The following is an 11,350-nucleotide window of genomic DNA, read 5'->3' on the forward strand; positions in this document are numbered from 1 at the left end:
GGGATGGGAGGAGGAAATAAAAAAAGAGTAAAAGAGAGAGGGAGAGAGAGAGAGAAAGCAAGAGAGTGGGATGAGAGAGGGAATGGACACAAAACATGTTGGAGAGCAAAACAAATCACACAAAAAAGGTAGGATTTTCACGTTTGAGTCATGAATTTGGACCTGTGTCCACAGTAGATAAACAACAAAAAACCATCAAGTTCCTTTCCACTGCCTCAATTCCTCTGCCAAGTGTAAGCTTGAAGACAAACAACGAGAAGCTAGCTAAACCTCAGTTTTGGGTTGTAGCGTAGTGAAATTCTCCTCAAAAATAAATTTTGTTTCCGTGAAACCAGCAAAATTGCCTGCAGTGGCTTGCAAAGGGCATTCAGTCTTTCAAGTGACTGGATAGCAGAAGGAGTATATCACGGAGCAAAGATGGGTGAAACATTTTCAACAGAACAGTCATTTCTAGACACAGGGAACATCATAATGGACAATGGAGCACTAGCTCTGCTTATGATGTCATAGATGCTCCTGTGTGGTCAGATGTGGTCGCTTCATAGGCAATGCAATGACCTGTGGTGAAAAGTCCATGGAAATAATGTGGGGTTCACAGCCGTATTCTGGAGTTAGTTCCAAATGACTAACAGTTCACATTAGAAGTCTAGATGGGGTGGTCCTAGCAATGCAAACCACAATTGCGATAAGGAATGCACAGATCCACAGAACGAGACAAACAAAGGAATGCATCAAAGGATCCCTCATACGGAACTCAATGAAAGAGGAATGAAATTAAACAAGCTAGTACAGACTTTTCAAGCAAAGTTGTACATGTTTATTTTGTCTGAGACTCCATTTCAGTCCCAAAAATATTTGTCTCAAAAATGTTTAAAAAAAAATCAGATTCTTCAACGTTAGTTGATTAAGTGAACCCGCCACGTTGGCGTTCTTGACCCCGTAATCCAACCTGTCATAGGTTTACGCCGACAGAAGTGTGGCCATGGCTCCTGAAAACATATCAACATCTATCTCACACACTACTGTCTGTCCACATCTCACGATGCAATCAGACTCATTAAAGTAGTGCAGAAAGAGCTGTGTGCTGCACCCTAGAGAAAACATGTTGGGGCCTGAAAACCTGCGACAGCTGATACAACTTTTCACACCATTATTGTCCCATAAAAAAACAGAGACAGGCTATACTTGAGGGCTAATCCTGAATCTTAGCATACTGTATAATGATTACATTAATCACTAGCAGTTACACAGTACATTGATGTTGCAACGGCACAGGAATTCGCCAACATACATGGCTTTCCTTGAGGCATGAATGTATTGAATAAGTCATATCAAATTGATTTCTATTTGTCTCAAGCATTTTCTTTTTAATCAATGGCCTTCACTTTGGTATAACCAGAGATAATAGAGTACTGTACTTGAGTTTCTAATTTGCAGCCTGCTCCCTGATTGTGCATACTCTCATCATTCTACATCTGGACAACTGTAATTTGACCCAGAATCCACTAAGTATACAAACTGTAATTTTACCCAGAATGCACTAAGTATACAAACTGTAATTTGACCCAGAATGCACTAGTATACAAACGAAGACTAAAGAGGGCAGAAGTTTACCCAGGACTTTGAGGGTTTAGTGTCCATAAAGGATGGTGATACATTTCCAAAAGCCAACATTCATAGTAATCCTCCTGATCTTGGTTTTATTTGTTTCGTATAACCGATAGGTTTATGGAGGTTGTTTTTTCCTAAAGGCACTTTCCTGGCTGGAAAGCTGTGGATATGGACGGAAAAATATAAAGGCATAAAATGGGTGGGTCATAAGGCTGTTTGAATCCTTCCTGCAGATTTGAAGTGCAGATTAGGAGCTGGTTGAAGTGACAGATTGCATATGGTTTTCTAGGGCACATGGTCACAGGGGAAAAGGAAAGAGGTTCCCACGAGAGGCTTGTGTATATCACCATGCATACTGCATCTCCAACAGTACAGGGACCACAGAGATAAAACTAGCCATACAAAATGAGTGTTTTATCTCTATGACTGGGCCCGCTAGCTTGGCCAACAATTAGTCCCTGATGTTGGTCCGAGTGGTCGTCCCCATGCAGCACCTCTCCACACGCGCCGATCGGGGACAGGGCTGTCAACGTGAGAGCTCATTAGCACGGCCTCTTGGAAAGAAAGCTGCGACAGGCTTGGAGGGCGGCCCCAGGAGGGACGGAGACTGCCAGCACGGGTCAATGGGGGTCATGTTTCCACATCGTCTGCCGAAAACCTAATCATTATTTACCTAAGCCCAACCCTTGCTGTTAGCGCCATCTCCCCAACACCAGGTGGGTTTCTCTCTCTGTCTTTCTGTCTGTCTCGTTCTCTCTCTTTCTCCGGAATGGCAACAGCACATGCCATATAGATCATAGGATAATGAAAGTCAAACAAATACCCCTGTGAAACTTCTTCTAATACAATGCTGTATCACCAATCAGGATCCGTACAACATTACTGTGTGGAGTGACTGACCTGTGCCACCCTGCCTGTTCTCCCTTGGTCTGTTTCAGTATCAGCACGTGTCAACACCTATTTCATTCTGTGGAGGGTACAGCATGTTTCATCCTCGCTCAGGGGACAAATGCTTGGCCAGTCAGAGGGCCTCCGACTCACAGCAGAAATATTTCATTCACAGACTGTCAATGCCTCCACTCCACTTGCGGATGCACCTGTGCCGTAGTCCTGAGACTTTTAATCAATCATGATTCCTATTTCAGACGCGTCACAAGAACAGTCTGTTTGGTGAACCATGACACCATGCATCCAAAGCATACATAGCATATTATGTTTGTAGGGAGTGTCTCCTGTTAATCTGATGTCTCTTTTGTCACTTTTGGCATCATGTGTTATGACATCATTGCCTAAATCAAGAGCCCAGTGTTCTAGAACCCAATTGTGTGTTTGAGGAGAGGAAAGTGCTATGGTCTGTCCGGAGGGTCCTACAGTGGGTGTGTTGTGGCTCCTCTCCAGTAGCAGCTGTAACCAGGCTCCCTCCACACAGGTCTAGGGTCCAATGTGTAATCCAGGCCAAGTGATGAACTTTGGAGTTGACCGTTAAGCTCCTGCGCGTCTAAATACTGGATTCAGCACCTCCCTTCAAAGGCTGTTAAGCTCCCGCTGTCTTATCTGCTCCTCTTTGAAGTACTACACTTCCATGACCATGACCATGTCTCCTGTAGCTCCACAATAGGCCTGTCAGCAAGCACAAGACTCAGGACAAGTAGTGGGTGAGAGACGGACTGACTGAACTTCAATTTGAAACTAATTTGTTACTTTTCGAGAAGAAATAACTACAAACATTTGAAAGGATTCAGTTTCCTTCAAAGTGTTACTGGCAGCATAGCCTTCATTTCTAGGCTATTTCACAAGGGAAGTGTCACACTTGGCAAACTCAGTGAATTTAAGGAATGAGTTGCCTATATTTTCAACTACAACAAAAATCTTGGTAGCTGCTGGCATCAACACAATTGAAGTGTTTTAGAAATGCTACATTAGAAAAACGATGACTGAACATACTAGCTAGCTAGCTAAGTCATAGTCCATGAAATGTCACCTGTCATTCAGGTGTAACCAGAGCTATATGTGTTAGCTAGCATATACTTGTTCCACTTCGTCCAAGCCCACTCTTTGACAAAATGATATCCACAAGATTACGGTGTCTGGCTACAAGACTACTGGCAGCAACAACAAAAAAGACATTTAGAAGATACATTTGCATCTGCTTTTGTTTGTGTCAACTAAAAATCGAAAGAGCTCCAAAGATAGTCTCAAACAATGTTGGCAAACATTGCTGTTTCCCTGAATCTAGAAGGACAGTGAGGGCAAGGGGACAACACATGGATGCCCCCTGCCCTCCCCCTTATGTGATAGCACAAAAGGGAAGCATTTGCGTCACCCCACATTTATGCAGTCCATCGTTCCTCCCTTTCCTGTCTCTGTTGGTAATCCAGCCCCCCAGAACTCATTCCCTCAAAGTGGAGGTCATGTGTGTTGTAATGGTACAAAATGAGCGAGGGAGCATTAGAGAGCTATTTTGCAAAAAAAGAGAGGGCGATCTATGGACACCCTCCTGTCACATTCCAACACCTGTTTCAAATGGGCTTACTCTTTTGATTTACACAATAAACACTGGATTCCTTTGCAATTACTAAAACTTCTTGCCCGACTATTTATACCCTACAGCTGTTTTCCAGCATTGGATTAGCATATGACAGAACATCTTTTTATTTGTTTTATTTTTTACATGCATGTTTGTTTTTGCCAGACCCAAATCCTGGCTTAACAGACCTTCAGAAAGGTTGCCGTGTTTAGATATAGATTTCACACACATTACAGTCAAGTACAGTCAAGGCTGCACTGCACATCCAGAATTCTATGTTCAATAGAACATTCTTTATTCAAATCAGAACATAGAAAATGTAACACTGAACTCTAAAACAACAGTACATAGTATCCAAGTCCACAAGAGCTTGAGGCAAGAGACCAGTGAACAAGTGAGCCAATCAAAGTGAGGCCCAGGGACACCAGACATGATCAATGGCTCTCTAGATTTACACAGTCGCTGGCTACATCTTCACTCAGTAAAAGGCTTGAAGAATGGTGCATTGGGTTCAAATAATTTACTTCAGTTTGAGTACAGTGGATACAGAGGCCTAGCACCAGGCCCTCCATGCCTATACTCCATGCCTGTCTGAAAAAGACTGTCTCTACCTCTGGCAGGGGGCCAAGAATCTTCAGAATGGAGGCTTAATACCCCGCGGGCTGACAGCTGCATGGATTAGCTCCCCTTGCCTGCTGTCATTGACGCCCCCTGTATTGTGCCTTTCCCTGTAAAAGTGGCACCAGATTTAGGAAGGATGGTAGGGAGGGGAGAGGGAGGGGGAGAACATTCTAAAGTCAAGTCAGGTGCTTCTGCTTTTGAAGTCCTGGTGACAGGCACAAGTGCTGTGTGGCTGACAGTATACAATATTTATATGGTATAAATAGTATATAATCAGTCTGATACTATCTCTGACTGTCAGTGGGCTGACATTGATAATAAAAGAGAACTCTGCCCCTTGCTCACCTGAGAGCTACTTGTCTTTTTCATGGAGTGCCACATTGTCTTTGATGTGGTGAGGTAAACTTCAAGGATTGAAAAAGAGTGCTGTCCGGAGTAATGCAAAGAACATGCCAGGTTCTGCGATTCTCTTCCTGTATCATACAGCCTAGTACATCTAGGGTATTGTGTTTAGTCACAAAATAATTGGGGGAAAAAGAAACCCCAGGACAAAAACGACAAAAACATTTGAGAATGTATTTAACCATGGTACTGCTCATAAAATTAAATACGACACCAACATTAGCGGGCCTATATTTTTTAAGTCTGCCACACTCACTGGTATCCCCAACAATCACTCTCTTCCCCCCTTCCCCCTCCTCTTAACCTCTAGGGCCCAGGCTGGCCCTCATTTGACCCCAGCAAAACTCACTGAGGCTGTCATGACAACCGTCTCAAGAGACCAGTTGTATTTGTGGTGAGTTGGAGCCTGGCAACTGCTTGAATGCCCCAAATCCTTGATGACAAATTTAAGGCAGGGAGATTGTCAGGGAAAGTGATGATGAACCATAGCCAGGTCCCTATCTGAACATATATCTACATGACACCAGCTTTGTGGTTGGCTTCTGATACACTGTGGATCACCTCCAGTTGTTACCCTACATCAAACGTCAAGATGGAACATTTAAAGGTAGACTCAGCGAAATGATGTTGCCAAGAGCAGCACCACAGATATTGAGATGAGAGAGATGCAAGACTTTGGTGCCCTGCCTACGACGCTGTTCACAGCGTCGTAGGCAGGGCACCAAAACAGCGGAGAAGTTGAGCCTATGCTGTTTACTTTCTGCATCTATGTCATATCATTGAGTCTACCTTCAATTAGTGTACTTAGTTGCAAATCTGCAACATAGAGAGGCATATTATAAGCCTTATATGTCACATCCTGACCAGTAAAGGGGATATTTGTTATTGTAGTTTGGTCAGGACGTGGCAGAGGGTGTCTGTTTTATGTGGTTCGGGGTTTGTTGGGCTATGTACTTATGTAAGAGGGGTGTTTGTTTAGATTGTTCCGGGGTTTTTGGTCTATGTTCTAGGTTAGTGTTTTTCTATGTTCAGTCTAGTTTTCTACTTCTTTGTTTAGGGTTTGTTGATTGACCTTCAATTGGAGGCAGCTGTTCCTCGTTGCCTCTGATTGAAGGTCCTATGTATAGGGGTGTTTGTGCTATGGGGGTTTGTGGGTAGTTGTTTCCTGTTTTGTGTCTGTGCACCTGACAGGGCTGTTTAGTGTCGTTCGTTGTTTTGTATACGTGATTTGTTTGTTTTTCCTTCTTTTGATTTAATAAAGAAGATGAGTATACACGTTCCCGCTGCACCTTGGTCTAATCCTTAAGACGCCCGTTACATTATACATGTATAGGGCCTTATAAAATCTGTTTTATTTGTTGCTGGATTCCGTTTTGTTTTCCCCATGTTCCAGTTTCACCGTTTAGTTTTTCCAGGTTCGCGGTTTCCCGTTTCTTTTCCTTCAGGTTTTTGCTCTCAAAATTACACCTTCTAAGTCGACAACAATGCTTAAACTACATCAGGAGACCACTTTTGAGGTCTGGGATTTTTTTGTTGAAATGTTGATTTTTGGGTCTAGTTACCCTTTAATTCCAGTGTGCACCTAGCAAGAGGCTGTTGTTTAGCTGTGTTTTTGTAGCACACATGTGATGGTAGAGGTTGACAAAAACAAATACCCACTGGATAATCATGATATCAATCTGCCATGTAAGCATAGGCTACTTTGTAGTTAACATTTCATTTAGAAGGTTTTTGAGAAAGCCTTTCCATCTACCAGAAGACTTTCATTAGCATCATCTCTAACGGCTGCATAAAGGGGTAGACTCGCACCCACCGTACACACACACAGAGGGGGAATTATCATTTCCTCTTACAGAAAGCTGCAGGAAATACGAATCACTGATGCATTCGGTTCATGCTTTATGATATACTTGGCCAAATTAACACATTTTCAATACATTTAGTTTATTTCCTACTAAGTTTAATACATTTTTGATTAGTGTTGAATTCCGTTTTAATGTATGGATTCCGTGATTCCATCCGCGTTCTCCGCATCGCAGATTTTATAGAGTCCTTCTTATAATAAGACATTATAAAGGCTTATACGTGGTTATAACAAGTAATACAGCATTATACCTCTCTACTTTATGTAAAGTGTTACTAACTATAATAACAACTTCCTTAGTATAGCACCTTCATACACGCAACACTAAATTATTTACATACAGTACAAAAATGAAACAAATCGTTTTGCCAAGGTTTGCAAAGTAGGGATAAATATGTCCCAGTAAACCTACCAATTTTTTATCCCTGCAATAAAGTTTGTGAATGCTGAGATTCCCCCTAAACTGAAATGTTTAAAAATATATATATATTTTACCTTTATTTACCTAGGCAAGTCAGTTAAGAACAAATTCTTATTTACAATGACAGCCTAGGAACAGTGGGTTATCTGCCTTGTTCAGGGGAAGAACGACAAATTTTTACCTTGACGGCTCAGGGATTTGATCTAGCAACCTTTCGGTTACTGGCCCAACATTCTAACCTGCCGGGGTGTCAGGTAGCCTAGCATAATTAAAAGCATAATGCCACAAATATACATCAGGTGCGACAGTAAATTACACAAGTCAAAATATATTTCCACTATTTATTGCGAAATGTCAGACAGATTGCTTTTCTCTTTCTTTCTCCTTACACTCTCACCTGCCTATCTAATCCGCAGGGATTCTTGGAGATGTTATGGCAATCTCTTTTGAAGAGCTAAGATAAACACTAAGATAAAAGTTAAAGGTAAAAGGTAAAACTGTCAAATAAAAATAGAGATATTTTGCAGTTGGACAAACATGACTTAGGAGCTGGCCATAAACATAGTAGCAATGAAAATTGTCGCTCACAATGCCTCAACCAACCATTGCCAGGCGACTGTGCCAGGACTCAACGATAAGTCAAAGTTGGATAGGTGGTTTTGCTAAATAAAATGAACCTACACTGGAGTATGAGAACCTACACATAGCCTGTTTCTATTTCAAACAGAAGGGGAGATAATGTTTCAGGAAACAGAATGGCTTTGAGTCAAGCAAGGCTCAACATGAGAGATTGGAGTATAGACTATACAGAGAGACATGCTCACCAAAAGTGAGAGTTTGCTGTTCAGATAAGAGGAAAACGTTCATAGAAGTGCATATTAACAAGAGACATTAATGACCATACAGAGATGGATTATTTTAAATTCTGGTTCTGAAAATAATGCATTTTAAAAGCTGCAGAGAGACATTTCATAATCCTACACTCAATTTATTTAATACCCCTTTGCACTCCCATAATCTTTTCACTTCAAACTCAAATTCCATAATTCATTCTATATTCCAATACACCTAACATATGATTTCTTTCATGTTTTCAAACTTTCAAACCTGACTTTCAAGCATTTACCTAACCTTCGCATATTTACAAATTTCTGAGGGCAAAGAAAATGCACCAATAATGCAGAATCCACGGGATGTTGAGAAATAGAATGGAATATTCACAATGATTCATTTACACAATGATTCAAATTGGAAGCGACAATGTGATAAAAATGTCAAGTTAATTCCACAAATAGGGGCAAAAACGAACAACTGCCAGCATTATGACATGTGCAGTGTTAAAGCACCTGTCAAGACAACATAATGAGGTTTCATTGACATTCAGAATTGATAGGAGCTGTCTATAGCTGCATTTCAAGCTAATGTCTGACTAGTGCTACTAAAACAAGACATTAACATTTGCTGCATTGTCAGATGTCGAATATGAGAGGAAAATGTATTTGTGCAACAACCATGGCAATATGAAAGTGCACGGTGTTAATATGGTTACCGTGTTGTTAATGGTATGTTTGTAGCTGTAGCTACAATGTAAATATTTAAGGGTCATAATCTGCATTTGAACTATTCAGATACATTTTCCATGGATTGCACGTGTGAGCAATTAAAGCTATCATGACTTTATTTTCCCCCCTTTCCCGCCACACATTGAAAATGCAAAACCATTACATGATTTCACTAAAATGATAGATGTCCAACCGTGGCTGTAAAGGGCGAAAACTACTGAGAGCTTTTTCATGTTTTTCCTCGTGTATTTGTCGAGGCCCTCACACCTAGCACAAAGCTAGAACACTGTTTGACACACTAAAATAGAAGGAGCAGCTTAGAAAATGTAGAGGATTTTTTTGTTGCTGTAAATTCAGATAGATGTTTTTATTCTATTATTTCCTTGTCAGAAATTACAGTGTCCCTGCTGGTGTTTTTCAGCTTTATGTCATTTGTTCATAAGGTACTGGTGTAGACTTACCAGTGTCATAGGGGATAGTGTGTAGGTAGGGAACAATTCGCAGCATGACCACAGGTCACAGGACCATACAACTTGTGAAGAACTAGTAGACCTACACTGAACAAAGACCCTATTTATCTCTTAGATTAAACACAACATAAACAACACTATCAGACGGGGCCCTATACTAATAATAGTCCAGCTAAGAGCATAATCATTTGTTCTGACATTATTTCAGTATGGGCAGATAGCCTATGTCACAAAAAGTGTTGTGCTTTTAACTTAAAATGCATTATTCATAAGCACTTCTGCCAGGGAGGCAGAGTATGAATTATACATAGGCCCACTAAGAGGGGAACATATAATGTGCATTTTGAAACCTCATCTCTGGTCCTCAAAAAGTTTGCTCATGAGTTTGTTTAATGAAGATAACATCACTCAGGTGGATGTGTGCCTGACATGTGGGGAGTGAATTCATAGCCTAGTTTACTACCAGAATTATCAGTCAGATCAGTAAAGCTAAAATGAGACGATAGAGAATATAATAAATGCCCCATCATCAGGAAAGTGGGCATATTTGAAAATGTGGGGACTGAGGAAACGTCAGCGCATGTGGTATCATTTGCCATAATTTGATCATGTTGAGGGAGGCTGATGGGGCAAAACCTAAGGTTGAACCCCATCTTTGAAAGCTTAGTAAAGCCTTTATAACATTTTTATAATGGTTTTATAGATGCTTCATGTCATTCATAAGCGGCAAATACATGCTATAAGGATGGTAAGGGTTTTTCTACATTTGTCAAAGCAGTACACGTAGGTTTACACCTTTTTATAACAACATTTCTTTGTATGACTTACAAATGATTTCTGACGTATGAAGATTTGATGAGTTATACATAAACTTTATAAGTATAGCGTAGCCTATGCTCTAACTGCGACTGAAGATGCCAAAGACCAATATGGACTACAATGGGGTTGAAAGAAAAGTAACTCGCCTAGTTTTGCAGACAAGAATGGGACTTTACCCGTGACAAAAGGTGCTCTAAACAGAAATGAATAACAAACTCACTTGGAATGCAGGTATGTTCAGTCGGCGTCGTCGATAGACAGTAGATGTCACATTCTGTGGCGTTGTTTAGCCTTCCGAAAATGATAACGTTTGAAATCTGCCTCCAAACTAATAGTAGAAAATGTGTATCACCGTAGTCAATGTAAACGTGTAATACTGCTTCACGTAGACCCACTGCTTGGTAAGGTTTCGCAAGTTGTCAAAAAGTTGAGGAAAAGAGAGCACTTTTCCTCAAATTACATGCATGGAAATTACGTGATACTTTAGAAATCTCTCACGTTTTCATTTAAGTCATCGTCCTCTGAAAACTCCGGAATGACAAATCCAGGCATAGACAAATCCAGGAAATATTAACACTTAAAATAGTAAAACAGTCTGGCAGGTGTTAGGCTCTATGCGTTTGTTCTTCCTCCACCGCCCTCTGAGCTCTAGCGTTCAAGCCGCTTGTCCCATTCTTGCTACCTCAAGCCAACCGTGTCACAGTTAATTAACTACCTCAGTGCCAGTCAGAGTGAAACTGTAGAACTGGCACTTTTTTCCCTCTAGCAAGACCAACGTGAGACGCTCTTTCTGTCCTGTTTTTATTTGCATTTCAAAACTAAACAATATTGAAAAAATGTTTCATCAAATCTGTACAAGATGGGTAATCAGAAAAGACAACTTAATCCAGGTAAATCTAAATGTGAATTACTGCCTTATAGTAATAAGCAGAGTTTTTATTTGACCACATGAAGTACATGATAATTGTAATGTTAATAGGCCTAACAAACAATTGAAATAGGTAGCCTACCAGTTCAATATGGTACCAACATTTTTTTTAAAAGCATGTATGT

The 11,350-nt window shown here is 40.8% G+C and overlaps 1 protein-coding gene across 1 annotated transcript in view; it reads right to left on the minus strand.

Moving 5' to 3' along the window:
• sema3gb (sema domain, immunoglobulin domain (Ig), short basic domain, secreted, (semaphorin) 3Gb) overlaps positions 1-10,960 on the minus strand; it is a 39,814-nt gene extending 28,854 nt beyond the window's left edge. Inside the window, exon 1 of the mRNA XM_029723337.1 lies at positions 10,518-10,960. The gene's annotated coding sequence lies outside the window, so the exon portion shown is untranslated. The remainder of the gene's footprint in view (positions 1-10,517) is intronic.
• Positions 10,961-11,350: the final 390 nt, after the last annotated feature.

Source organism: Salmo trutta, chromosome 30, assembly GCF_901001165.1.
Source record: "Salmo trutta chromosome 30, fSalTru1.1, whole genome shotgun sequence".
In the NCBI taxonomy this organism is placed as follows: domain Eukaryota; kingdom Metazoa; phylum Chordata; class Actinopteri; order Salmoniformes; family Salmonidae; genus Salmo; species Salmo trutta.